General features: G+C 41.2%; 33 non-coding genes across 33 annotated transcripts; 16 read left to right on the top strand and 17 right to left on the bottom strand.

Annotated features, from left to right (window-relative positions):
- Window positions 1-222: 222 nt before the first annotated feature.
- Window positions 223-296, bottom strand: TRNAT-AGU (transfer RNA threonine (anticodon AGU)). The gene has a single exon. It is a non-coding gene; the product is annotated as a tRNA-Thr (tRNA).
- Window positions 297-654: 358 nt separating this feature from the next.
- Window positions 655-736, top strand: TRNAS-GCU (transfer RNA serine (anticodon GCU)). The gene has a single exon. It is a non-coding gene; the product is annotated as a tRNA-Ser (tRNA).
- Window positions 737-1,510: 774 nt separating this feature from the next.
- On the bottom strand, window positions 1,511-1,584 carry TRNAT-AGU (transfer RNA threonine (anticodon AGU)). Its single transcript has one exon. It is a non-coding gene; the product is annotated as a tRNA-Thr (tRNA).
- A 358-nt stretch (window positions 1,585-1,942) lies between these two features.
- On the top strand, window positions 1,943-2,024 carry TRNAS-GCU (transfer RNA serine (anticodon GCU)). The gene has a single exon. It is a non-coding gene; the product is annotated as a tRNA-Ser (tRNA).
- Window positions 2,025-2,798: 774 nt separating this feature from the next.
- TRNAT-AGU (transfer RNA threonine (anticodon AGU)) lies at window positions 2,799-2,872 on the bottom strand. The gene has a single exon. It is a non-coding gene; the product is annotated as a tRNA-Thr (tRNA).
- A 1,214-nt stretch (window positions 2,873-4,086) lies between these two features.
- Window positions 4,087-4,160, bottom strand: TRNAT-AGU (transfer RNA threonine (anticodon AGU)). Its single transcript has one exon. It is a non-coding gene; the product is annotated as a tRNA-Thr (tRNA).
- Window positions 4,161-4,518: 358 nt separating this feature from the next.
- Window positions 4,519-4,600, top strand: TRNAS-GCU (transfer RNA serine (anticodon GCU)). Its single transcript has one exon. It is a non-coding gene; the product is annotated as a tRNA-Ser (tRNA).
- Window positions 4,601-5,371: 771 nt separating this feature from the next.
- TRNAT-AGU (transfer RNA threonine (anticodon AGU)) lies at window positions 5,372-5,445 on the bottom strand. The gene has a single exon. It is a non-coding gene; the product is annotated as a tRNA-Thr (tRNA).
- A 1,214-nt stretch (window positions 5,446-6,659) lies between these two features.
- Window positions 6,660-6,733, bottom strand: TRNAT-AGU (transfer RNA threonine (anticodon AGU)). The gene has a single exon. It is a non-coding gene; the product is annotated as a tRNA-Thr (tRNA).
- A 358-nt stretch (window positions 6,734-7,091) lies between these two features.
- TRNAS-GCU (transfer RNA serine (anticodon GCU)) lies at window positions 7,092-7,173 on the top strand. The gene has a single exon. It is a non-coding gene; the product is annotated as a tRNA-Ser (tRNA).
- A 774-nt stretch (window positions 7,174-7,947) lies between these two features.
- TRNAT-AGU (transfer RNA threonine (anticodon AGU)) lies at window positions 7,948-8,021 on the bottom strand. The gene has a single exon. It is a non-coding gene; the product is annotated as a tRNA-Thr (tRNA).
- Window positions 8,022-8,379: 358 nt separating this feature from the next.
- Window positions 8,380-8,461, top strand: TRNAS-GCU (transfer RNA serine (anticodon GCU)). The gene has a single exon. It is a non-coding gene; the product is annotated as a tRNA-Ser (tRNA).
- A 774-nt stretch (window positions 8,462-9,235) lies between these two features.
- Window positions 9,236-9,309, bottom strand: TRNAT-AGU (transfer RNA threonine (anticodon AGU)). The gene has a single exon. It is a non-coding gene; the product is annotated as a tRNA-Thr (tRNA).
- A 358-nt stretch (window positions 9,310-9,667) lies between these two features.
- Window positions 9,668-9,749, top strand: TRNAS-GCU (transfer RNA serine (anticodon GCU)). Its single transcript has one exon. It is a non-coding gene; the product is annotated as a tRNA-Ser (tRNA).
- Window positions 9,750-10,523: 774 nt separating this feature from the next.
- TRNAT-AGU (transfer RNA threonine (anticodon AGU)) lies at window positions 10,524-10,597 on the bottom strand. The gene has a single exon. It is a non-coding gene; the product is annotated as a tRNA-Thr (tRNA).
- A 358-nt stretch (window positions 10,598-10,955) lies between these two features.
- TRNAS-GCU (transfer RNA serine (anticodon GCU)) lies at window positions 10,956-11,037 on the top strand. The gene has a single exon. It is a non-coding gene; the product is annotated as a tRNA-Ser (tRNA).
- A 774-nt stretch (window positions 11,038-11,811) lies between these two features.
- On the bottom strand, window positions 11,812-11,885 carry TRNAT-AGU (transfer RNA threonine (anticodon AGU)). Its single transcript has one exon. It is a non-coding gene; the product is annotated as a tRNA-Thr (tRNA).
- A 358-nt stretch (window positions 11,886-12,243) lies between these two features.
- TRNAS-GCU (transfer RNA serine (anticodon GCU)) lies at window positions 12,244-12,325 on the top strand. Its single transcript has one exon. It is a non-coding gene; the product is annotated as a tRNA-Ser (tRNA).
- Window positions 12,326-13,099: 774 nt separating this feature from the next.
- TRNAT-AGU (transfer RNA threonine (anticodon AGU)) lies at window positions 13,100-13,173 on the bottom strand. The gene has a single exon. It is a non-coding gene; the product is annotated as a tRNA-Thr (tRNA).
- Window positions 13,174-13,531: 358 nt separating this feature from the next.
- On the top strand, window positions 13,532-13,613 carry TRNAS-GCU (transfer RNA serine (anticodon GCU)). The gene has a single exon. It is a non-coding gene; the product is annotated as a tRNA-Ser (tRNA).
- A 774-nt stretch (window positions 13,614-14,387) lies between these two features.
- Window positions 14,388-14,461, bottom strand: TRNAT-AGU (transfer RNA threonine (anticodon AGU)). Its single transcript has one exon. It is a non-coding gene; the product is annotated as a tRNA-Thr (tRNA).
- A 358-nt stretch (window positions 14,462-14,819) lies between these two features.
- Window positions 14,820-14,901, top strand: TRNAS-GCU (transfer RNA serine (anticodon GCU)). The gene has a single exon. It is a non-coding gene; the product is annotated as a tRNA-Ser (tRNA).
- Window positions 14,902-15,675: 774 nt separating this feature from the next.
- On the bottom strand, window positions 15,676-15,749 carry TRNAT-AGU (transfer RNA threonine (anticodon AGU)). Its single transcript has one exon. It is a non-coding gene; the product is annotated as a tRNA-Thr (tRNA).
- Window positions 15,750-16,107: 358 nt separating this feature from the next.
- On the top strand, window positions 16,108-16,189 carry TRNAS-GCU (transfer RNA serine (anticodon GCU)). Its single transcript has one exon. It is a non-coding gene; the product is annotated as a tRNA-Ser (tRNA).
- A 774-nt stretch (window positions 16,190-16,963) lies between these two features.
- TRNAT-AGU (transfer RNA threonine (anticodon AGU)) lies at window positions 16,964-17,037 on the bottom strand. Its single transcript has one exon. It is a non-coding gene; the product is annotated as a tRNA-Thr (tRNA).
- Window positions 17,038-17,395: 358 nt separating this feature from the next.
- On the top strand, window positions 17,396-17,477 carry TRNAS-GCU (transfer RNA serine (anticodon GCU)). Its single transcript has one exon. It is a non-coding gene; the product is annotated as a tRNA-Ser (tRNA).
- A 603-nt stretch (window positions 17,478-18,080) lies between these two features.
- On the top strand, window positions 18,081-18,162 carry TRNAS-GCU (transfer RNA serine (anticodon GCU)). Its single transcript has one exon. It is a non-coding gene; the product is annotated as a tRNA-Ser (tRNA).
- A 774-nt stretch (window positions 18,163-18,936) lies between these two features.
- On the bottom strand, window positions 18,937-19,010 carry TRNAT-AGU (transfer RNA threonine (anticodon AGU)). Its single transcript has one exon. It is a non-coding gene; the product is annotated as a tRNA-Thr (tRNA).
- A 358-nt stretch (window positions 19,011-19,368) lies between these two features.
- TRNAS-GCU (transfer RNA serine (anticodon GCU)) lies at window positions 19,369-19,450 on the top strand. Its single transcript has one exon. It is a non-coding gene; the product is annotated as a tRNA-Ser (tRNA).
- Window positions 19,451-20,224: 774 nt separating this feature from the next.
- Window positions 20,225-20,298, bottom strand: TRNAT-AGU (transfer RNA threonine (anticodon AGU)). The gene has a single exon. It is a non-coding gene; the product is annotated as a tRNA-Thr (tRNA).
- A 358-nt stretch (window positions 20,299-20,656) lies between these two features.
- Window positions 20,657-20,738, top strand: TRNAS-GCU (transfer RNA serine (anticodon GCU)). Its single transcript has one exon. It is a non-coding gene; the product is annotated as a tRNA-Ser (tRNA).
- Window positions 20,739-21,512: 774 nt separating this feature from the next.
- On the bottom strand, window positions 21,513-21,586 carry TRNAT-AGU (transfer RNA threonine (anticodon AGU)). Its single transcript has one exon. It is a non-coding gene; the product is annotated as a tRNA-Thr (tRNA).
- A 358-nt stretch (window positions 21,587-21,944) lies between these two features.
- On the top strand, window positions 21,945-22,026 carry TRNAS-GCU (transfer RNA serine (anticodon GCU)). Its single transcript has one exon. It is a non-coding gene; the product is annotated as a tRNA-Ser (tRNA).
- Window positions 22,027-23,036: the final 1,010 nt, after the last annotated feature.

Below are 23,036 nucleotides of genomic sequence, written 5' to 3'. Positions count from 1 at the left end.
ATTTCAATCTGGCAAAAGAAAACCACTGTTTTTATTTGGCATGCTTGGTGCCATCCTACATCGCATGACATCTTCTTCCTTCTGAGCACTTAGACAGCACATATTTATAATTCCTTCATTCAACTATCTCAGAGATGTGAGAAAGACAAATTTGACATTAGTCTCTCACTATGAAAGGTGCCCTTTAAAAATCGAAACTTCTATACCGAGACTATGAAAAGAAGGCACTGCTGAGATTCGAACTCAGGATCTCCTGTTTACTAGACAGGCGCTTTAACCAACTAAGCCACAGCACCTCTTTTCCTACTGACCGATAGTAAAGCAGCTTCTGGTAGAGTGGCCTTTTCTGATCTTCTTCAGTGTCATCTGATGTCTAGAGACAAACTAATGCAAATGCTATCTGGGATAAACCAATTTTCAGGGCTTCAATACAGACACGACATTCAATCTTCAGTAAAAATACTGTTATTAAAACCCTGAGCATTAGCTCATTTCTGATATGGTTTGAGCTAGTCTAACTCTTTTCATTATCCAGTGTAGGAGATGTGATAAGCTCCATTTTGCCAGAGGCCGATACACAATCTTTAGCTCAATTGCACAGACTAGTCAATATCCTCATCAGATCATATCACCTGATTTCAGGTTTCTCATGTAGACGAGGTGGCCGAGTGGTTAAGGCGATGGACTGCTAATCCATTGTGCTCTGCATGCATGGGTTCGAATCCCATCCTCGTCGGTTTAATCTCCTTCTTCCGTGTTGAAAGGCTTAGTTCCATTTTCAACCCAGGCGGTGGATATTTGACCTTCTCAAATCTCTGAGATAGTGCAATGAAGGAATCATAAATCTGTGCTGTCTAAGTGCATAAAAAAGAGAAGACGTCATCCGATGTAGGATGGCATAAGGCATGCCAAATGAAAACGGTGGGTTTTATTTTGCCAGATTGAGCATTGGTTTATGGCTGGTAAGGTTTGCATTAGTCCAACTCCAGACACCAGACAATGAAGGAGAAGAGATAAGGCCCACTCCGTTAGAGGCCAACTTAAAACCTTCAGTGAAAAAGCAAAGACTCATCAAAATGCTCTTCAGATCTTATGGTCTGGTTTCTACGTTTTTGGGCAGAGAAGTTGGCTGTGAAGTTCAGGTGATGCATTAACAATACAGTCTATGGATTGAGCTGTTTATGCATGGTTTTGACTTCCATCTTTGTTCTTGTTGTTTTCTTGCCCTTTCACTGTTCAAGAAGACTGCTATCAAACTTTTCTAGCAGGGAGAGATGCGCATGGAAGCATTTCAATCTGGCAAAAGAAAACCACTGTTTTTATTTGGCATGCTTGGTGCCATCCTACATCGCATGACATCTTCTTCCTTCTGAGCACTTAGACAGCACATATTTATAATTCCTTCATTCAACTATCTCAGAGATGTGAGAAAGACAAATTTGACATTAGTCTCTCACTATGAAAGGTGCCCTTTAAAAATCGAAACTTCTATACCGAGACTATGAAAAGAAGGCACTGCTGAGATTCGAACTCAGGATCTCCTGTTTACTAGACAGGCGCTTTAACCAACTAAGCCACAGCACCTCTTTTCCTACTGACCGATAGTAAAGCAGCTTCTGGTAGAGTGGCCTTTTCTGATCTTCTTCAGTGTCATCTGATGTCTAGAGACAAACTAATGCAAATGCTATCTGGGATAAACCAATTTTCAGGGCTTCAATACAGACACGGCATTCAATCTTCAGTAAAAATACTGTTATTAAAACCCTGAGCATTAGCTCATTTCTGATATGGTTTGAGCTAGTCTAACTCTTTTCATTATCCAGTGTAGGAGATGTGATAAGCTCCATTTTGCCAGAGGCCGATACACAATCTTTAGCTCAATTGCACAGACTAGTCAATATCCTCATCAGATCATATCACCTGATTTCAGGTTTCTCATGTAGACGAGGTGGCCGAGTGGTTAAGGCGATGGACTGCTAATCCATTGTGCTCTGCATGCATGGGTTCGAATCCCATCCTCGTCGGTTTAATCTCTTTCTTCCGTGTTGAAAGGCTTAGTTCCATTTTCAACCCAGGCGGTGGATATTTGACCTTCTCAAATCTCTGAGATAGTGCAATGAAGGAATCATAAATCTGTGCTGTCTAAGTGCATAAAAAAGAGAAGACGTCATCCGATGTAGGATGGCATAAGGCATGCCAAATGAAAACGGTGGGTTTTATTTTGCCAGATTGAGCATTGGTTTATGGCTGGTAAGGTTTGCATTAGTCCAACTCCAGACACCAGACAATGAAGGAGAAGAGATAAGGCCCACTCCGTTAGAGGCCAACTTAAAACCTTCAGTGAAAAAGCAAAGACTCATCAAAATGCTCTTCAGATCTTATGGTCTGGTTTCTACGTTTTTGGGCAGAGAAGTTGGCTGTGAAGTTCAGGTGATGCATTAACAATACAGTCTATGGATTGAGCTGTTTATGCATGGTTTTGACTTCCATCTTTGTTCTTGTTGTTTTCTTGCCCTTTCACTGTTCAAGAAGACTGCTATCAAACTTTTCTAGCAGGGAGAGATGCGCATGGAAGCATTTCAATCTGGCAAAAGAAAACCACTGTTTTTATTTGGCATGCTTGGTGCCATCCTACATCGCATGACATCTTCTTCCTTCTGAGCACTTAGACAGCACATATTTATAATTCCTTCATTCAACTATCTCAGAGATGTGAGAAAGACAAATTTGACATTAGTCTCTCACTATGAAAGGTGCCCTTTAAAAATCGAAACTTCTATACCGAGACTATGAAAAGAAGGCACTGCTGAGATTCGAACTCAGGATCTCCTGTTTACTAGACAGGCGCTTTAACCAACTAAGCCACAGCACCTCTTTTCCTACTGACCGATAGTAAAGCAGCTTCTGGTAGAGTGGCCTTTTCTGATCTTCTTCAGTGTCATCTGATGTCTAGAGACAAACTAATGCAAATGCTATCTGGGATAAACCAATTTTCAGGGCTTCAATACAGACACGACATTCAATCTTCAGTAAAAATACTGTTATTAAAACCCTGAGCATTAGCTCATTTCTGATATGGTTTGAGCTAGTCTAACTCTTTTCATTATCCAGTGTAGGAGATGTGATAAGCTCCATTTTGCCAGAGGCCGATACACAATCTTTAGCTCAATTGCACAGACTAGTCAATATCCTCATCAGATCATATCACCTGATTTCAGGTTTCTCATGTAGACGAGGTGGCCGAGTGGTTAAGGCGATGGACTGCTAATCCATTGTGCTCTGCATGCATGGGTTTGAATCCCATCCTCGTCGGTTTAATCTCCTTCTTCCGTGTTGAAAGGCTTAGTTCCATTTTCAACCCAGGCGGTGGATATTTGACCTTCTCAAATCTCTGAGATAGTGCAATGAAGGAATCATAAATCTGTGCTGTCTAAGTGCATAAAAAAGAGAAGACGTCATCCGATGTAGGATGGCATAAGGCATGCCAAATGAAAACGGTGGGTTTTATTTTGCCAGATTGAGCATTGGTTTATGGCTGGTAAGGTTTGCATTAGTCCAACTCCAGACACCAGACAATGAAGGAGAAGAGATAAGGCCCACTCCGTTAGAGGCCAACTTAAAACCTTCAGTGAAAAAGCAAAGACTCATCAAAATGCTCTTCAGATCTTATGGTCTGGTTTCTACGTTTTTGGGCAGAGAAGTTGGCTGTGAAGTTCAGGTGATGCATTAACAATACAGTCTATGGATTGAGCTGTTTATGCATGGTTTTGACTTCCATCTTTGTTCTTGTTGTTTTCTTGCCCTTTCACTGTTCAAGAAGACTGCTATCAAACTTTTCTAGCAGGGAGAGATGCGCATGGAAGCATTTCAATCTGGCAAAAGAAAACCACTGTTTTTATTTGGCATGCTTGGTGCCATCCTACATCGCATGACATCTTCTTCCTTCTGAGCACTTAGACAGCACATATTTATAATTCCTTCATTCAACTATCTCAGAGATGTGAGAAAGACAAATTTGACATTAGTCTCTCACTATGAAAGGTGCCCTTTAAAAATCGAAACTTCTATACCGAGACTATGAAAAGAAGGCACTGCTGAGATTCGAACTCAGGATCTCCTGTTTACTAGACAGGCGCTTTAACCAACTAAGCCACAGCACCTCTTTTCCTACTGACCGATAGTAAAGCAGCTTCTGGTAGAGTGGCCTTTTCTGATCTTCTTCAGTGTCATCTGATGTCTAGAGACAAACTAATGCAAATGCTATCTGGGATAAACCAATTTTCAGGGCTTCAATACAGACACGGCATTCAATCTTCAGTAAAAATACTGTTATTAAAACCCTGAGCATTAGCTCATTTCTGATATGGTTTGAGCTAGTCTAACTCTTTTCATTATCCAGTGTAGGAGATGTGATAAGCTCCATTTTGCCAGAGGCCGATACACAATCTTTAGCTCAATTGCACAGACTAGTCAATATCCTCATCAGATCATATCACCTGATTTCAGGTTTCTCATGTAGACGAGGTGGCCGAGTGGTTAAGGCGATGGACTGCTAATCCATTGTGCTCTGCATGCATGGGTTCGAATCCCATCCTCGTCGGTTTAATCTCTTTCTTCCGTGTTGAAAGGCTTAGTTCCATTTTCAACCCAGGCGGTGGATATTTGACCTCAAATCTCTGAGATAGTGCAATGAAGGAATCATAAATCTGTGCTGTCTAAGTGCATAAAAAAGAGAAGACGTCATCCGATGTAGGATGGCATAAGGCATGCCAAATGAAAACGGTGGGTTTTATTTTGCCAGATTGAGCATTGGTTTATGGCTGGTAAGGTTTGCATTAGTCCAACTCCAGACACCAGACAATGAAGGAGAAGAGATAAGGCCCACTCCGTTAGAGGCCAACTTAAAACCTTCAGTGAAAAAGCAAAGACTCATCAAAATGCTCTTCAGATCTTATGGTCTGGTTTCTACGTTTTTGGGCAGAGAAGTTGGCTGTGAAGTTCAGGTGATGCATTAACAATACAGTCTATGGATTGAGCTGTTTATGCATGGTTTTGACTTCCATCTTTGTTCTTGTTGTTTTCTTGCCCTTTCACTGTTCAAGAAGACTGCTATCAAACTTTTCTAGCAGGGAGAGATGCGCATGGAAGCATTTCAATCTGGCAAAAGAAAACCACTGTTTTTATTTGGCATGCTTGGTGCCATCCTACATCGCATGACATCTTCTTCCTTCTGAGCACTTAGACAGCACATATTTATAATTCCTTCATTCAACTATCTCAGAGATGTGAGAAAGACAAATTTGACATTAGTCTCTCACTATGAAAGGTGCCCTTTAAAAATCGAAACTTCTATACCGAGACTATGAAAAGAAGGCACTGCTGAGATTCGAACTCAGGATCTCCTGTTTACTAGACAGGCGCTTTAACCAACTAAGCCACAGCACCTCTTTTCCTACTGACCGATAGTAAAGCAGCTTCTGGTAGAGTGGCCTTTTCTGATCTTCTTCAGTGTCATCTGATGTCTAGAGACAAACTAATGCAAATGCTATCTGGGATAAACCAATTTTCAGGGCTTCAATACAGACACGACATTCAATCTTCAGTAAAAATACTGTTATTAAAACCCTGAGCATTAGCTCATTTCTGATATGGTTTGAGCTAGTCTAACTCTTTTCATTATCCAGTGTAGGAGATGTGATAAGCTCCATTTTGCCAGAGGCCGATACACAATCTTTAGCTCAATTGCACAGACTAGTCAATATCCTCATCAGATCATATCACCTGATTTCAGGTTTCTCATGTAGACGAGGTGGCCGAGTGGTTAAGGCGATGGACTGCTAATCCATTGTGCTCTGCATGCATGGGTTTGAATCCCATCCTCGTCGGTTTAATCTCCTTCTTCCGTGTTGAAAGGCTTAGTTCCATTTTCAACCCAGGCGGTGGATATTTGACCTTCTCAAATCTCTGAGATAGTGCAATGAAGGAATCATAAATCTGTGCTGTCTAAGTGCATAAAAAAGAGAAGACGTCATCCGATGTAGGATGGCATAAGGCATGCCAAATGAAAACGGTGGGTTTTATTTTGCCAGATTGAGCATTGGTTTATGGCTGGTAAGGTTTGCATTAGTCCAACTCCAGACACCAGACAATGAAGGAGAAGAGATAAGGCCCACTCCGTTAGAGGCCAACTTAAAACCTTCAGTGAAAAAGCAAAGACTCATCAAAATGCTCTTCAGATCTTATGGTCTGGTTTCTACGTTTTTGGGCAGAGAAGTTGGCTGTGAAGTTCAGGTGATGCATTAACAATACAGTCTATGGATTGAGCTGTTTATGCATGGTTTTGACTTCCATCTTTGTTCTTGTTGTTTTCTTGCCCTTTCACTGTTCAAGAAGACTGCTATCAAACTTTTCTAGCAGGGAGAGATGCGCATGGAAGCATTTCAATCTGGCAAAAGAAAACCACTGTTTTTATTTGGCATGCTTGGTGCCATCCTACATCGCATGACATCTTCTTCCTTCTGAGCACTTAGACAGCACATATTTATAATTCCTTCATTCAACTATCTCAGAGATGTGAGAAAGACAAATTTGACATTAGTCTCTCACTATGAAAGGTGCCCTTTAAAAATCGAAACTTCTATACCGAGACTATGAAAAGAAGGCACTGCTGAGATTCGAACTCAGGATCTCCTGTTTACTAGACAGGCGCTTTAACCAACTAAGCCACAGCACCTCTTTTCCTACTGACCGATAGTAAAGCAGCTTCTGGTAGAGTGGCCTTTTCTGATCTTCTTCAGTGTCATCTGATGTCTAGAGACAAACTAATGCAAATGCTATCTGGGATAAACCAATTTTCAGGGCTTCAATACAGACACGGCATTCAATCTTCAGTAAAAATACTGTTATTAAAACCCTGAGCATTAGCTCATTTCTGATATGGTTTGAGCTAGTCTAACTCTTTTCATTATCCAGTGTAGGAGATGTGATAAGCTCCATTTTGCCAGAGGCCGATACACAATCTTTAGCTCAATTGCACAGACTAGTCAATATCCTCATCAGATCATATCACCTGATTTCAGGTTTCTCATGTAGACGAGGTGGCCGAGTGGTTAAGGCGATGGACTGCTAATCCATTGTGCTCTGCATGCATGGGTTCGAATCCCATCCTCGTCGGTTTAATCTCCTTCTTCTGTGTTGAAAGGCTTAGTTCCATTTTCAACCCAGGCGGTGGATATTTGACCTTCTCAAATCTCTGAGATAGTGCAATGAAGGAATCATAAATCTGTGCTGTCTAAGTGCATAAAAAAGAGAAGACGTCATCCGATGTAGGATGGCATAAGGCATGCCAAATGAAAACGGTGGGTTTTATTTTGCCAGATTGAGCATTGGTTTATGGCTGGTAAGGTTTGCATTAGTCCAACTCCAGACACCAGACAATGAAGGAGAAGAGATAAGGCCCACTCCGTTAGAGGCCAACTTAAAACCTTCAGTGAAAAAGCAAAGACTCATCAAAATGCTCTTCAGATCTTATGGTCTGGTTTCTACGTTTTTGGGCAGAGAAGTTGGCTGTGAAGTTCAGGTGATGCATTAACAATACAGTCTATGGATTGAGCTGTTTATGCATGGTTTTGACTTCCATCTTTGTTCTTGTTGTTTTCTTGCCCTTTCACTGTTCAAGAAGACTGCTATCAAACTTTTCTAGCAGGGAGAGATGCGCATGGAAGCATTTCAATCTGGCAAAAGAAAACCACTGTTTTTATTTGGCATGCTTGGTGCCATCCTACATCGCATGACATCTTCTTCCTTCTGAGCACTTAGACAGCACATATTTATAATTCCTTCATTCAACTATCTCAGAGATGTGAGAAAGACAAATTTGACATTAGTCTCTCACTATGAAAGGTGCCCTTTAAAAATCGAAACTTCTATACCGAGACTATGAAAAGAAGGCACTGCTGAGATTTGAACTCAGGATCTCCTGTTTACTAGACAGGCGCTTTAACCAACTAAGCCACAGCACCTCTTTTCCTACTGACCGATAGTAAAGCAGCTTCTGGTAGAGTGGCCTTTTCTGATCTTCTTCAGTGTCATCTGATGTCTAGAGACAAACTAATGCAAATGCTATCTGGGATAAACCAATTTTCAGGGCTTCAATACAGACACAACATTCAATCTTCAGTAAAAATACTGTTATTAAAACCCTGAGCATTAGCTCATTTCTGATATGTTTTGAGCTAGTCTAACTCTTTTCATTATCCAGTGTAGGAGATGTGATAAGCTCCATTTTGCCAGAGGCCGATACACAATCTTTAGCTCAATTGCACAGACTAGTCAATATCCTCATCAGATCATATCACCTGATTTCAGGTTTCTCATGTAGACGAGGTGGCCGAGTGGTTAAGGCGATGGACTGCTAATCCATTGTGCTCTGCATGCATGGGTTCGAATCCCATCCTCGTCGGTTTAATCTCCTTCTTCCGTGTTGAAAGGCTTAGTTCCATTTTCAACCCAGGCGGTGGATATTTGACCTTCTCAAATCTCTGAGATAGTGCAATGAAGGAATCATAAATCTGTGCTGTCTAAGTGCATAAAAAAGAGAAGACGTCATCCGATGTAGGATGGCATAAGGCATGCCAAATGAAAACGGTGGGTTTTATTTTGCCAGATTGAGCATTGGTTTATGGCTGGTAAGGTTTGCATTAGTCCAACTCCAGACACCAGACAATGAAGGAGAAGAGATAAGGCCCACTCCGTTAGAGGCCAACTTAAAACCTTCAGTGAAAAAGCAAAGACTCATCAAAATGCTCTTCAGATCTTATGGTCTGGTTTCTACGTTTTTGGGCAGAGAAGTTGGCTGTGAAGTTCAGGTGATGCATTAACAATACAGTCTATGGATTGAGCTGTTTATGCATGGTTTTGACTTCCATCTTTGTTCTTGTTGTTTTCTTGCCCTTTCACTGTTCAAGAAGACTGCTATCAAACTTTTCTAGCAGGGAGAGATGCGCATGGAAGCATTTCAATCTGGCAAAAGAAAACCACTGTTTTTATTTGGCATGCTTGGTGCCATCCTACATCGCATGACATCTTCTTCCTTCTGAGCACTTAGACAGCACATATTTATAATTCCTTCATTCAACTATCTCAGAGATGTGAGAAAGACAAATTTGACATTAGTCTCTCACTATGAAAGGTGCCCTTTAAAAATCGAAACTTCTATACCGAGACTATGAAAAGAAGGCACTGCTGAGATTCGAACTCAGGATCTCCTGTTTACTAGACAGGCGCTTTAACCAACTAAGCCACAGCACCTCTTTTCCTACTGACCGATAGTAAAGCAGCTTCTGGTAGAGTGGCCTTTTCTGATCTTCTTCAGTGTCATCTGATGTCTAGAGACAAACTAATGCAAATGCTATCTGGGATAAACCAATTTTCAGGGCTTCAATACAGACACAACATTCAATCTTCAGTAAAAATACTGTTATTAAAACCCTGAGCATTAGCTCATTTCTGATATGTTTTGAGCTAGTCTAACTCTTTTCATTATCCAGTGTAGGAGATGTGATAAGCTCCATTTTGCCAGAGGCCGATACACAATCTTTAGCTCAATTGCACAGACTAGTCAATATCCTCATCAGATTATATCACCTGATTTCAGGTTTCTCATGTAGACGAGGTGGCCGAGTGGTTAAGGCGATGGACTGCTAATCCATTGTGCTCTGCATGCATGGGTTCGAATCCCATCCTCGTCGGTTTAATCTCCTTCTTCCGTGTTGAAAGGCTTAGTTCCATTTTCAACCCAGGCGGTGGATATTTGACCTTCTCAAATCTCTGAGATAGTGCAATGAAGGAATCATAAATCTGTGCTGTCTAAGTGCATAAAAAAGAGAAGACGTCATCCGATGTAGGATGGCATAAGGCATGCCAAATGAAAACGATGGGTTTTATTTTGCCAGATTGAGCATTGGTTTATGGCTGGTAAGGTTTGCATTAGTCCAACTCCAGACACCAGACAATGAAGGAGAAGAGATAAGGCCCACTCCGTTAGAGGCCAACTTAAAACCTTCAGTGAAAAAGCAAAGACTCATCAAAATGCTCTTCAGATCTTATGGTCTGGTTTCTACGTTTTTGGGCAGAGAAGTTGGCTGTGAAGTTCAGGTGATGCATTAACAATACAGTCTATGGATTGAGCTGTTTATGCATGGTTTTGACTTCCATCTTTGTTCTTGTTGTTTTCTTGCCCTTTCACTGTTCAAGAAGACTGCTATCAAACTTTTCTAGCAGGGAGAGATGCGCATGGAAGCATTTCAATCTGGCAAAAGAAAACCACTGTTTTTATTTGGCATGCTTGGTGCCATCCTACATCGCATGACATCTTCTTCCTTCTGAGCACTTAGACAGCACATATTTATAATTCCTTCATTCAACTATCTCAGAGATGTGAGAAAGACAAATTTGACATTAGTCTCTCACTATGAAAGGTGCCCTTTAAAAATCGAAACTTCTATACCGAGACTATGAAAAGAAGGCACTGCTGAGATTCGAACTCAGGATCTCCTGTTTACTAGACAGGCGCTTTAACCAACTAAGCCACAGCACCTCTTTTCCTACTGACCGATAGTAAAGCAGCTTCTGGTAGAGTGGCCTTTTCTGATCTTCTTCAGTGTCATCTGATGTCTAGAGACAAACTAATGCAAATGCTATCTGGGATAAACCAATTTTCAGGGCTTCAATACAGACACGACATTCAATCTTCAGTAAAAATACTGTTATTAAAACCCTGAGCATTAGCTCATTTCTGATATGGTTTGAGCTAGTCTAACTCTTTTCATTATCCAGTGTAGGAGATGTGATAAGCTCCATTTTGCCAGAGGCCGATACACAATCTTTAGCTCAATTGCACAGACTAGTCAATATCCTCATCAGATCATATCACCTGATTTCAGGTTTCTCATGTAGACGAGGTGGCCGAGTGGTTAAGGCGATGGACTGCTAATCCATTGTGCTCTGCATGCATGGGTTCGAATCCCATCCTCGTCGGTTTAATCTCTTTCTTCCGTGTTGAAAGGCTTAGTTCCATTTTCAACCCAGGCGGTGGATATTTGACCTTCTCAAATCTCTGAGATAGTGCAATGAAGGAATCATAAATCTGTGCTGTCTAAGTGCATAAAAAAGAGAAGACGTCATCCGATGTAGGATGGCATAAGGCATGCCAAATGAAAACGGTGGGTTTTATTTTGCCAGATTGAGCATTGGTTTATGGCTGGTAAGGTTTGCATTAGTCCAACTCCAGACACCAGACAATGAAGGAGAAGAGATAAGGCCCACTCCGTTAGAGGCCAACTTAAAACCTTCAGTGAAAAAGCAAAGACTCATCAAAATGCTCTTCAGATCTTATGGTCTGGTTTCTACGTTTTTGGGCAGAGAAGTTGGCTGTGAAGTTCAGGTGATGCATTAACAATACAGTCTATGGATTGAGCTGTTTATGCATGGTTTTGACTTCCATCTTTGTTCTTGTTGTTTTCTTGCCCTTTCACTGTTCAAGAAGACTGCTATCAAACTTTTCTAGCAGGGAGAGATGCGCATGGAAGCATTTCAATCTGGCAAAAGAAAACCACTGTTTTTATTTGGCATGCTTGGTGCCATCCTACATCGCATGACATCTTCTTCCTTCTGAGCACTTAGACAGCACATATTTATAATTCCTTCATTCAACTATCTCAGAGATGTGAGAAAGACAAATTTGACATTAGTCTCTCACTATGAAAGGTGCCCTTTAAAAATCGAAACTTCTATACCGAGACTATGAAAAGAAGGCACTGCTGAGATTCGAACTCAGGATCTCCTGTTTACTAGACAGGCGCTTTAACCAACTAAGCCACAGCACCTCTTTTCCTACTGACCGATAGTAAAGCAGCTTCTGGTAGAGTGGCCTTTTCTGATCTTCTTCAGTGTCATCTGATGTCTAGAGACAAACTAATGCAAATGCTATCTGGGATAAACCAATTTTCAGGGCTTCAATACAGACACGACATTCAATCTTCAGTAAAAATACTGTTATTAAAACCCTGAGCATTAGCTCATTTCTGATATGGTTTGAGCTAGTCTAACTCTTTTCATTATCCAGTGTAGGAGATGTGATAAGCTCCATTTTGCCAGAGGCCGATACACAATCTTTAGCTCAATTGCACAGACTAGTCAATATCCTCATCAGATCATATCACCTGATTTCAGGTTTCTCATGTAGACGAGGTGGCCGAGTGGTTAAGGCGATGGACTGCTAATCCATTGTGCTCTGCATGCATGGGTTCGAATCCCATCCTCGTCGGTTTAATCTCTTTCTTCCGTGTTGAAAGGCTTAGTTCCATTTTCAACCCAGGCGGTGGATATTTGACCTTCTCAAATCTCTGAGATAGTGCAATGAAGGAATCATAAATCTGTGCTGTCTAAGTGCATAAAAAAGAGAAGACGTCATCCGATGTAGGATGGCATAAGGCATGCCAAATGAAAACGGTGGGTTTTATTTTGCCAGATTGAGCATTGGTTTATGGCTGGTAAGGTTTGCATTAGTCCAACTCCAGACACCAGACAATGAAGGAGAAGAGATAAGGCCCACTCCGTTAGAGGCCAACTTAAAACCTTCAGTGAAAAAGCAAAGACTCATCAAAATGCTCTTCAGATCTTATGGTCTGGTTTCTACGTTTTTGGGCAGAGAAGTTGGCTGTGAAGTTCAGGTGATGCATTAACAATACAGTCTATGGATTGAGCTGTTTATGCATGGTTTTGACTTCCATCTTTGTTCTTGTTGTTTTCTTGCCCTTTCACTGTTCAAGAAGACTGCTATCAAACTTTTCTAGCAGGGAGAGATGCGCATGGAAGCATTTCAATCTGGCAAAAGAAAACCACTGTTTTTATTTGGCATGCTTGGTGCCATCCTACATCGCATGACATCTTCTTCCTTCTGAGCACTTAGACAGCACATATTTATAATTCCTTCATTCAACTATCTCAGAGATGTGAGAAAGACAAATTTGACATTAGTCTCTCACTATGAAAGGTGCCCTTTAAAAATCGAAACTTCTATACCGAGACTATGAAAAGAAGGCACTGCTGAGATTCGAACTCAGGATCTCCTGTTTACTAGACAGGCGCTTTAACCAACTAAGCCACAGCACCTCTTTTCCTACTGACCGATAGTAAAGCAGCTTCTGGTAGAGTGGCCTTTTCTGATCTTCTTCAGTGTCATCTGATGTCTAGAGACAAACTAATGCAAATGCTATCTGGGATAAACCAATTTTCAGGGCTTCAATACAGACACGACATTCAATCTTCAGTAAAAATACTGTTATTAAAACCCTGAGCATTAGCTCATTTCTGATATGGTTTGAGCTAGTCTAACTCTTTTCATTATCCAGTGTAGGAGATGTGATAAGCTCCATTTTGCCAGAGGCCGATACACAATCTTTAGCTCAATTGCACAGACTAGTCAATATCCTCATCAGATCATATCACCTGATTTCAGGTTTCTCATGTAGACGAGGTGGCCGAGTGGTTAAGGCGATGGACTGCTAATCCATTGTGCTCTGCATGCATGGGTTCGAATCCCATCCTCGTCGGTTTAATCTCCTTCTTCCGTGTTGAAAGGCTTAGTTCCATTTTCAACCCAGGCGGTGGATATTTGACCTTCTCAAATCTCTGAGATAGTGCAATGAAGGAATCATAAATCTGTGCTGTCTAAGTGCATAAAAAAGAGAAGACGTCATCCGATGTAGGATGGCATAAGGCATGCCAAATGAAAACGATGGGTTTTATTTTGCCAGATTGAGCATTGGTTTATGGCTGGTAAGGTTTGCATTAGTCCAACTCCAGACACCAGACAATGAAGGAGAAGAGATAAGGCCCACTCCGTTAGAGGCCAACTTAAAACCTTCAGTGAAAAAGCAAAGACTCATCAAAATGCTCTTCAGATCTTATGGTCTGGTTTCTACGTTTTTGGGCAGAGAAGTTGGCTGTGAAGTTCAGGTGATGCATTAACAATACAGTCTATGGATTGAGCTGTTTATGCATGGTTTTGACTTCCATCTTTGTTCTTGTTGTTTTCTTGCCCTTTCACTGTTCAAGAAGACTGCTATCAAACTTTTCTAGCAGGGAGAGATGCGCATGGAAGCATTTCAATCTGGCAAAAGAAAACCACTGTTTTTATTTGGCATGCTTGGTGCCATCCTACATCGCATGACATCTTCTTCCTTCTGAGCACTTAGACAGCACATATTTATAATTCCTTCATTCAACTATCTCAGAGATGTGAGAAAGACAAATTTGACATTAGTCTCTCACTATGAAAGGTGCCCTTTAAAAATCGAAACTTCTATACCGAGACTATGAAAAGAAGGCACTGCTGAGATTCGAACTCAGGATCTCCTGTTTACTAGACAGGCGCTTTAACCAACTAAGCCACAGCACCTCTTTTCCTACTGACCGATAGTAAAGCAGCTTCTGGTAGAGTGGCCTTTTCTGATCTTCTTCAGTGTCATCTGATGTCTAGAGACAAACTAATGCAAATGCTATCTGGGATAAACCAATTTTCAGGGCTTCAATACAGACACGACATTCAATCTTCAGTAAAAATACTGTTATTAAAACCCTGAGCATTAGCTCATTTCTGATATGGTTTGAGCTAGTCTAACTCTTTTCATTATCCAGTGTAGGAGATGTGATAAGCTCCATTTTGCCAGAGGCCGATACACAATCTTTAGCTCAATTGCACAGACTAGTCAATATCCTCATCAGATCATATCACCTGATTTCAGGTTTCTCATGTAGACGAGGTGGCCGAGTGGTTAAGGCGATGGACTGCTAATCCATTGTGCTCTGCATGCATGGGTTCGAATCCCATCCTCGTCGGTTTAATCTCTTTCTTCCGTGTTGAAAGGCTTAGTTCCATTTTCAACCCAGGCGGTGGATATTTGACCTTCTCAAATCTCTGAGATAGTGCAATGAAGGAATCATAAATCTGTGCTGTCTAAGTGCATAAAAAAGAGAAGACGTCATCCGATGTAGGATGGCATAAGGCATGCCAAATGAAAACGGTGGGTTTTATTTTGCCAGATTGAGCATTGGTTTATGGCTGGTAAGGTTTGCATTAGTCCAACTCCAGACACCAGACAATGAAGGAGAAGAGATAAGGCCCACTCCGTTAGAGGCCAACTTAAAACCTTCAGTGAAAAAGCAAAGACTCATCAAAATGCTCTTCAGATCTTATGGTCTGGTTTCTACGTTTTTGGGCAGAGAAGTTGGCTGTGAAGTTCAGGTGATGCATTAACAATACAGTCTATGGATTGAGCTGTTTATGCATGGTTTTGACTTCCATCTTTGTTCTTGTTGTTTTCTTGCCCTTTCACTGTTCAAGAAGACTGCTATCAAACTTTTCTAGCAGGGAGAGATGCGCATGGAAGCATTTCAATCTGGCAAAAGAAAACCACTGTTTTTATTTGGCATGCTTGGTGCCATCCTACATCGCATGACATCTTCTTCCTTCTGAGCACTTAGACAGCACATATTTATAATTCCTTCATTCAACTATCTCAGAGATGTGAGAAAGACAAATTTGACATTAGTCTCTCACTATGAAAGGTGCCCTTTAAAAATCGAAACTTCTATACCGAGACTATGAAAAGAAGGCACTGCTGAGATTCGAACTCAGGATCTCCTGTTTACTAGACAGGCGCTTTAACCAACTAAGCCACAGCACCTCTTTTCCTACTGACCGATAGTAAAGCAGCTTCTGGTAGAGTGGCCTTTTCTGATCTTCTTCAGTGTCATCTGATGTCTAGAGACAAACTAATGCAAATGCTATCTGGGATAAACCAATTTTCAGGGCTTCAATACAGACACGACATTCAATCTTCAGTAAAAATACTGTTATTAAAACCCTGAGCATTAGCTCATTTCTGATATGGTTTGAGCTAGTCTAACTCTTTTCATTATCCAGTGTAGGAGATGTGATAAGCTCCATTTTGCCAGAGGCCGATACACAATCTTTAGCTCAATTGCACAGACTAGTCAATATCCTCATCAGATCATATCACCTGATTTCAGGTTTCTCATGTAGACGAGGTGGCCGAGTGGTTAAGGCGATGGACTGCTAATCCATTGTGCTCTGCATGCATGGGTTCGAATCCCATCCTCGTCGGTTTAATCTCCTTCTTCCGTGTTGAAAGGCTTAGTTCCATTTTCAACCCAGGCGGTGGATATTTGACCTTCTCAAATCTCTGAGATAGTGCAATGAAGGAATCATAAATCTGTGCTGTCTAAGTGCATAAAAAAGAGAAGACGTCATCCGATGTAGGATGGCATAAGGCATGCCAAATGAAAACGGTGGGTTTTATTTTGCCAGATTGAGCATTGGTTTATGGCTGGTAAGGTTTGCATTAGTCCAACTCCAGACACCAGACAATGAAGGAGAAGAGATAAGGCCCACTCCGTTAGAGGCCAACTTAAAACCTTCAGTGAAAAAGCAAAGACTCATCAAAATGCTCTTCAGATCTTATGGTCTGGTTTCTACGTTTTTGGGCAGAGAAGTTGGCTGTGAAGTTCAGGTGATGCATTAACAATACAGTCTATGGATTGAGCTGTTTATGCATGGTTTTGACTTCCATCTTTGTTCTTGTTGTTTTCTTGCCCTTTCACTGTTCAAGAAGACTGCTATCAAACTTTTCTAGCAGGGAGAGATGCGCATGGAAGCATTTCAATCTGGCAAAAGAAAACCACTGTTTTTATTTGGCATGCTTGGTGCCATCCTACATCGCATGACATCTTCTTCCTTCTGAGCACTTAGACAGCACATATTTATAATTCCTTCATTCAACTATCTCAGAGATGTGAGAAAGACAAATTTGACATTAGTCTCTCACTATGAAAGGTGCCCTTTAAAAATCGAAACTTCTATACCGAGACTATGAAAAGAAGGCACTGCTGAGATTCGAACTCAGGATCTCCTGTTTACTAGACAGGCGCTTTAACCAACTAAGCCACAGCACCTCTTTTCCTACTGACCGATAGTAAAGCAGCTTCTGGTAGAGTGGCCTTTTCTGATCTTCTTCAGTGTCATCTGATGTCTAGAGACAAACTAATGCAAATGCTATCTGGGATAAACCAATTTTCAGGGCTTCAATACAGACACGACATTCAATCTTCAGTAAAAATACTGTTATTAAAACCCTGAGCATTAGCTCATTTCTGATATGGTTTGAGCTAGTCTAACTCTTTTCATTATCCAGTGTAGGAGATGTGATAAGCTCCATTTTGCCAGAGGCCGATACACAATCTTTAGCTCAATTGCACAGACTAGTCAATATCCTCATCAGATCATATCACCTGATTTCAGGTTTCTCATGTAGACGAGGTGGCCGAGTGGTTAAGGCGATGGACTGCTAATCCATTGTGCTCTGCATGCATGGGTTCGAATCCCATCCTCGTCGGTTTAATCTCTTTCTTCCGTGTTGAAAGGCTTAGTTCCATTTTCAACCCAGGCGGTGGATATTTGACCTTCTCAAATCTCTGAGATAGTGCAATGAAGGAATCATAAATCTGTGCTGTCTAAGTGCATAAAAAAGAGAAGACGTCATCCGATGTAGGATGGCATAAGGCATGCCAAATGAAAACGGTGGGTTTTATTTTGCCAGATTGAGCATTGGTTTATGGCTGGTAAGGTTTGCATTAGTCCAACTCCAGACACCAGACAATGAAGGAGAAGAGATAAGGCCCACTCCGTTAGAGGCCAACTTAAAACCTTCAGTGAAAAAGCAAAGACTCATCAAAATGCTCTTCAGATCTTATGGTCTGGTTTCTACGTTTTTGGGCAGAGAAGTTGGCTGTGAAGTTCAGGTGATGCATTAACAATACAGTCTATGGATTGAGCTGTTTATGCATGGTTTTGACTTCCATCTTTGTTCTTGTTGTTTTCTTGCCCTTTCACTGTTCAAGAAGACTGCTATCAAACTTTTCTAGCAGGGAGAGATAGACTGATAGACTGGTCAAAATCCTCATCAGATCATATCACCTGATTTCAGGTTTGTCATGTAGACGAGGTGGCCGAGTGGTTAAGGCGATGGACTGCTAATCCATTGTGCTCTGCATGCATGGGTTCGAATCCCATCCTCGTCGGTTTAATCTCTTTCTTCCGTGTTGAAAGGCTTAGTTCCATTTTCAACCCAGGCGGTGGATATTTGACCTTCTCAAATCTCTGAGATAGTGCAATGAAGGAATCATAAATCTGTGCTGTCTAAGTGCATAAAAAAGAGAAGACGTCATCCGATGTAGGATGGCATAAGGCATGCCAAATGAAAACGGTGGGTTTTATTTTGCCAGATTGAGCATTGGTTTATGGCTGGTAAGGTTTGCATTAGTCCAACTCCAGACACCAGACAATGAAGGAGAAGAGATAAGGCCCACTCCGTTAGAGGCCAACTTAAAACCTTCAGTGAAAAAGCAAAGACTCATCAAAATGCTCTTCAGATCTTATGGTCTGGTTTCTACGTTTTTGGGCAGAGAAGTTGGCTGTGAAGTTCAGGTGATGCATTAACAATACAGTCTATGGATTGAGCTGTTTATGCATGGTTTTGACTTCCATCTTTGTTCTTGTTGTTTTCTTGCCCTTTCACTGTTCAAGAAGACTGCTATCAAACTTTTCTAGCAGGGAGAGATGCGCATGGAAGCATTTCAATCTGGCAAAAGAAAACCACTGTTTTTATTTGGCATGCTTGGTGCCATCCTACATCGCATGACATCTTCTTCCTTCTGAGCACTTAGACAGCACATATTTATAATTCCTTCATTCAACTATCTCAGAGATGTGAGAAAGACAAATTTGACATTAGTCTCTCACTATGAAAGGTGCCCTTTAAAAATCGAAACTTCTATACCGAGACTATGAAAAGAAGGCACTGCTGAGATTCGAACTCAGGATCTCCTGTTTACTAGACAGGCGCTTTAACCAACTAAGCCACAGCACCTCTTTTCCTACTGACCGATAGTAAAGCAGCTTCTGGTAGAGTGGCCTTTTCTGATCTTCTTCAGTGTCATCTGATGTCTAGAGACAAACTAATGCAAATGCTATCTGGGATAAACCAATTTTCAGGGCTTCAATACAGACACGACATTCAATCTTCAGTAAAAATACTGTTATTAAAACCCTGAGCATTAGCTCATTTCTGATATGGTTTGAGCTAGTCTAACTCTTTTCATTATCCAGTGTAGGAGATGTGATAAGCTCCATTTTGCCAGAGGCCGATACACAATCTTTAGCTCAATTGCACAGACTAGTCAATATCCTCATCAGATCATATCACCTGATTTCAGGTTTCTCATGTAGACGAGGTGGCCGAGTGGTTAAGGCGATGGACTGCTAATCCATTGTGCTCTGCATGCATGGGTTCGAATCCCATCCTCGTCGGTTTAATCTCTTTCTTCCGTGTTGAAAGGCTTAGTTCCATTTTCAACCCAGGCGGTGGATATTTGACCTTCTCAAATCTCTGAGATAGTGCAATGAAGGAATCATAAATCTGTGCTGTCTAAGTGCATAAAAAAGAGAAGACGTCATCCGATGTAGGATGGCATAAGGCATGCCAAATGAAAACGGTGGGTTTTATTTTGCCAGATTGAGCATTGGTTTATGGCTGGTAAGGTTTGCATTAGTCCAACTCCAGACACCAGACAATGAAGGAGAAGAGATAAGGCCCACTCCGTTAGAGGCCAACTTAAAACCTTCAGTGAAAAAGCAAAGACTCATCAAAATGCTCTTCAGATCTTATGGTCTGGTTTCTACGTTTTTGGGCAGAGAAGTTGGCTGTGAAGTTCAGGTGATGCATTAACAATACAGTCTATGAATTGAGCTGTTTATGCATGGTTTTGACTTCCATCTTTGTTCTTGTTGTTTTCTTGCCCTTTCACTGTTCAAGAAGACTGCTATCAAACTTTTCTAGCAGGGAGAGATGCGCATGGAAGCATTTCAATCTGGCAAAAGAAAACCACTGTTTTTATTTGGCATGCTTGGTGCCATCCTACATCGCATGACATCTTCTTCCTTCTGAGCACTTAGACAGCACATATTTATAATTCCTTCATTCAACTATCTCAGAGATGTGAGAAAGACAAATTTGACATTAGTCTCTCACTATGAAAGGTGCCCTTTAAAAATCGAAACTTCTATACCGAGACTATGAAAAGAAGGCACTGCTGAGATTCGAACTCAGGATCTCCTGTTTACTAGACAGGCGCTTTAACCAACTAAGCCACAGCACCTCTTTTCCTACTGACCGATAGTAAAGCAGCTTCTGGTAGAGTGGCCTTTTCTGATCTTCTTCAGTGTCATCTGATGTCTAGAGACAAACTAATGCAAATGCTATCTGGGATAAACCAATTTTCAGGGCTTCAATACAGACACGACATTCAATCTTCAGTAAAAATACTGTTATTAAAACCCTGAGCATTAGCTCATTTCTGATATGGTTTGAGCTAGTCTAACTCTTTTCATTATCCAGTGTAGGAGATGTGATAAGCTCCATTTTGCCAGAGGCCGATACACAATCTTTAGCTCAATTGCACAGACTAGTCAATATCCTCATCAGATCATATCACCTGATTTCAGGTTTCTCATGTAGACGAGGTGGCCGAGTGGTTAAGGCGATGGACTGCTAATCCATTGTGCTCTGCATGCATGGGTTCGAATCCCATCCTCGTCGGTTTAATCTCTTTCTTCCGTGTTGAAAGGCTTAGTTCCATTTTCAACCCAGGCGGTGGATATTTGACCTTCTCAAATCTCTGAGATAGTGCAATGAAGGAATCATAAATCTGTGCTGTCTAAGTGCATAAAAAAGAGAAGACGTCATCCGATGTAGGATGGCATAAGGCATGCCAAATGAAAACGGTGGGTTTTATTTTGCCAGATTGAGCATTGGTTTATGGCTGGTAAGGTTTGCATTAGTCCAACTCCAGACACCAGACAATGAAGGAGAAGAGATAAGGCCCACTCCGTTAGAGGCCAACTTAAAACCTTCAGTGAAAAAGCAAAGACTCATCAAAATGCTCTTCAGATCTTATGGTCTGGTTTCTACGTTTTTGGGCAGAGAAGTTGGCTGTGAAGTTCAGGTGATGCATTAACAATACAGTCTATGAATTGAGCTGTTTATGCATGGTTTTGACTTCCATCTTTGTTCTTGTTGTTTTCTTGCCCTTTCACTGTTCAAGAAGACTGCTATCAAACTTTTCTAGCAGGGAGAGATGCGCATGGAAGCATTTCAATCTGGCAAAAGAAAACCACTGTTTTTATTTGGCATGCTTGGTGCCATCCTACATCGCATGACATCTTCTTCCTTCTGAGCACTTAGACAGCACATATTTATAATTCCTTCATTCAACTATCTCAGAGATGTGAGAAAGACAAATTTGACATTAGTCTCTCACTATGAAAGGTGCCCTTTAAAAATCGAAACTTCTATACCGAGACTATGAAAAGAAGGCACTGCTGAGATTCGAACTCAGGATCTCCTGTTTACTAGACAGGCGCTTTAACCAACTAAGCCACAGCACCTCTTTTCCTACTGACCGATAGTAAAGCAGCTTCTGGTAGAGTGGCCTTTTCTGATCTTCTTCAGTGTCATCTGATGTCTAGAGACAAACTAATGCAAATGCTATCTGGGATAAACCAATTTTCAGGGCTTCAATACAGACACGACATTCAATCTTCAGTAAAAATACTGTTATTAAAACCCTGAGCATTAGCTCATTTCTGATATGGTTTGAGCTAGTCTAACTCTTTTCATTATCCAGTGTAGGAGATGTGATAAGCTCCATTTTGCCAGAGGCCGATACACAATCTTTAGCTCAATTGCACAGACTAGTCAATATCCTCATCAGATCATATCACCTGATTTCAGGTTTCTCAAGTAGACGAGGTGGCCGAGTGGTTAAGGCGATGGACTGCTAATCCATTGTGCTCTGCATGCATGGGTTCGAATCCCATCCTCGTCGGTTTAATCTCTTTCTTCCGTGTTGAAAGGCTTAGTTCCATTTTCAACCCAGGCGGTGGATATTTGACCTTCTCAAATCTCTGAGATAGTGCAATGAAGGAATCATAAATCTGTGCTGTCTAAGTGCATAAAAAAGAGAAGACGTCATCCGATGTAGGATGGCATAAGGCATGCCAAATGAAAACGGTGGGTTTTATTTTGCCAGATTGAGCATTGGTTTATGGCTGGTAAGGTTTGCATTAGTCCAACTCCAGACACCAGACAATGAAGGAGAAGAGATAAGGCCCACTCCGTTAGAGGCCAACTTAAAACCTTCAGTGAAAAAGCAAAGACTCATCAAAATGCTCTTCAGATCTTATGGTCTGGTTTCTACGTTTTTGGGCAGAGAAGTTGGCTGTGAAGTTCAGGTGATGCATTAACAATACAGTCTATGGATTGAGCTGTTTATGCATGGTTTTGACTTCCATCTTTGTTCTTGTTGTTTTCTTGCCCTTTCACTGTTCAAGAAGACTGCTATCAAACTTTTCTAGCAGGGAGAGATGCGCATGGAAGCATTTCAATCTGGCAAAAGAAAACCACTGTTTTTATTTGGCATGCTTGGTGCCATCCTACATCGCATGACATCTTCTTCCTTCTGAGCACTTAGACAGCACATATTTATAATTCCTTCGTTCAACTATCTCAGAGATGTGAGAAAGACAAATTTGACATTAGTCTCTCACTATGAAAGGTGCCCTTTAAAAATCGAAACTTCTATACCGAGACTATGAAAAGAAGGCACTGCTGAGATTCGAACTCAGGATCTCCTGTTTACTAGACAGGCACTTTAACCAACTAAGCCACAGCACCTCTGTTCCTACTGACCGATAGTAAAGCAGCTTCTGGTAGAGTGGCCTTTTCTGATCTTCTTCAGTGTCATCTGATGTCTAGAGACAAACTAATGCAAATGCTATCTGGGATAAACCAATTTTCAGGGCTTCAATACAGACACGACATTCAATCTTCAGTAAA

Source organism: Anomaloglossus baeobatrachus, chromosome 7 (assembly GCF_048569485.1).
Source record: "Anomaloglossus baeobatrachus isolate aAnoBae1 chromosome 7, aAnoBae1.hap1, whole genome shotgun sequence".
In the NCBI taxonomy this organism is placed as follows: domain Eukaryota; kingdom Metazoa; phylum Chordata; class Amphibia; order Anura; family Aromobatidae; genus Anomaloglossus; species Anomaloglossus baeobatrachus.
This window is presented reverse-complemented; position numbering and strand designations above follow the sequence as displayed.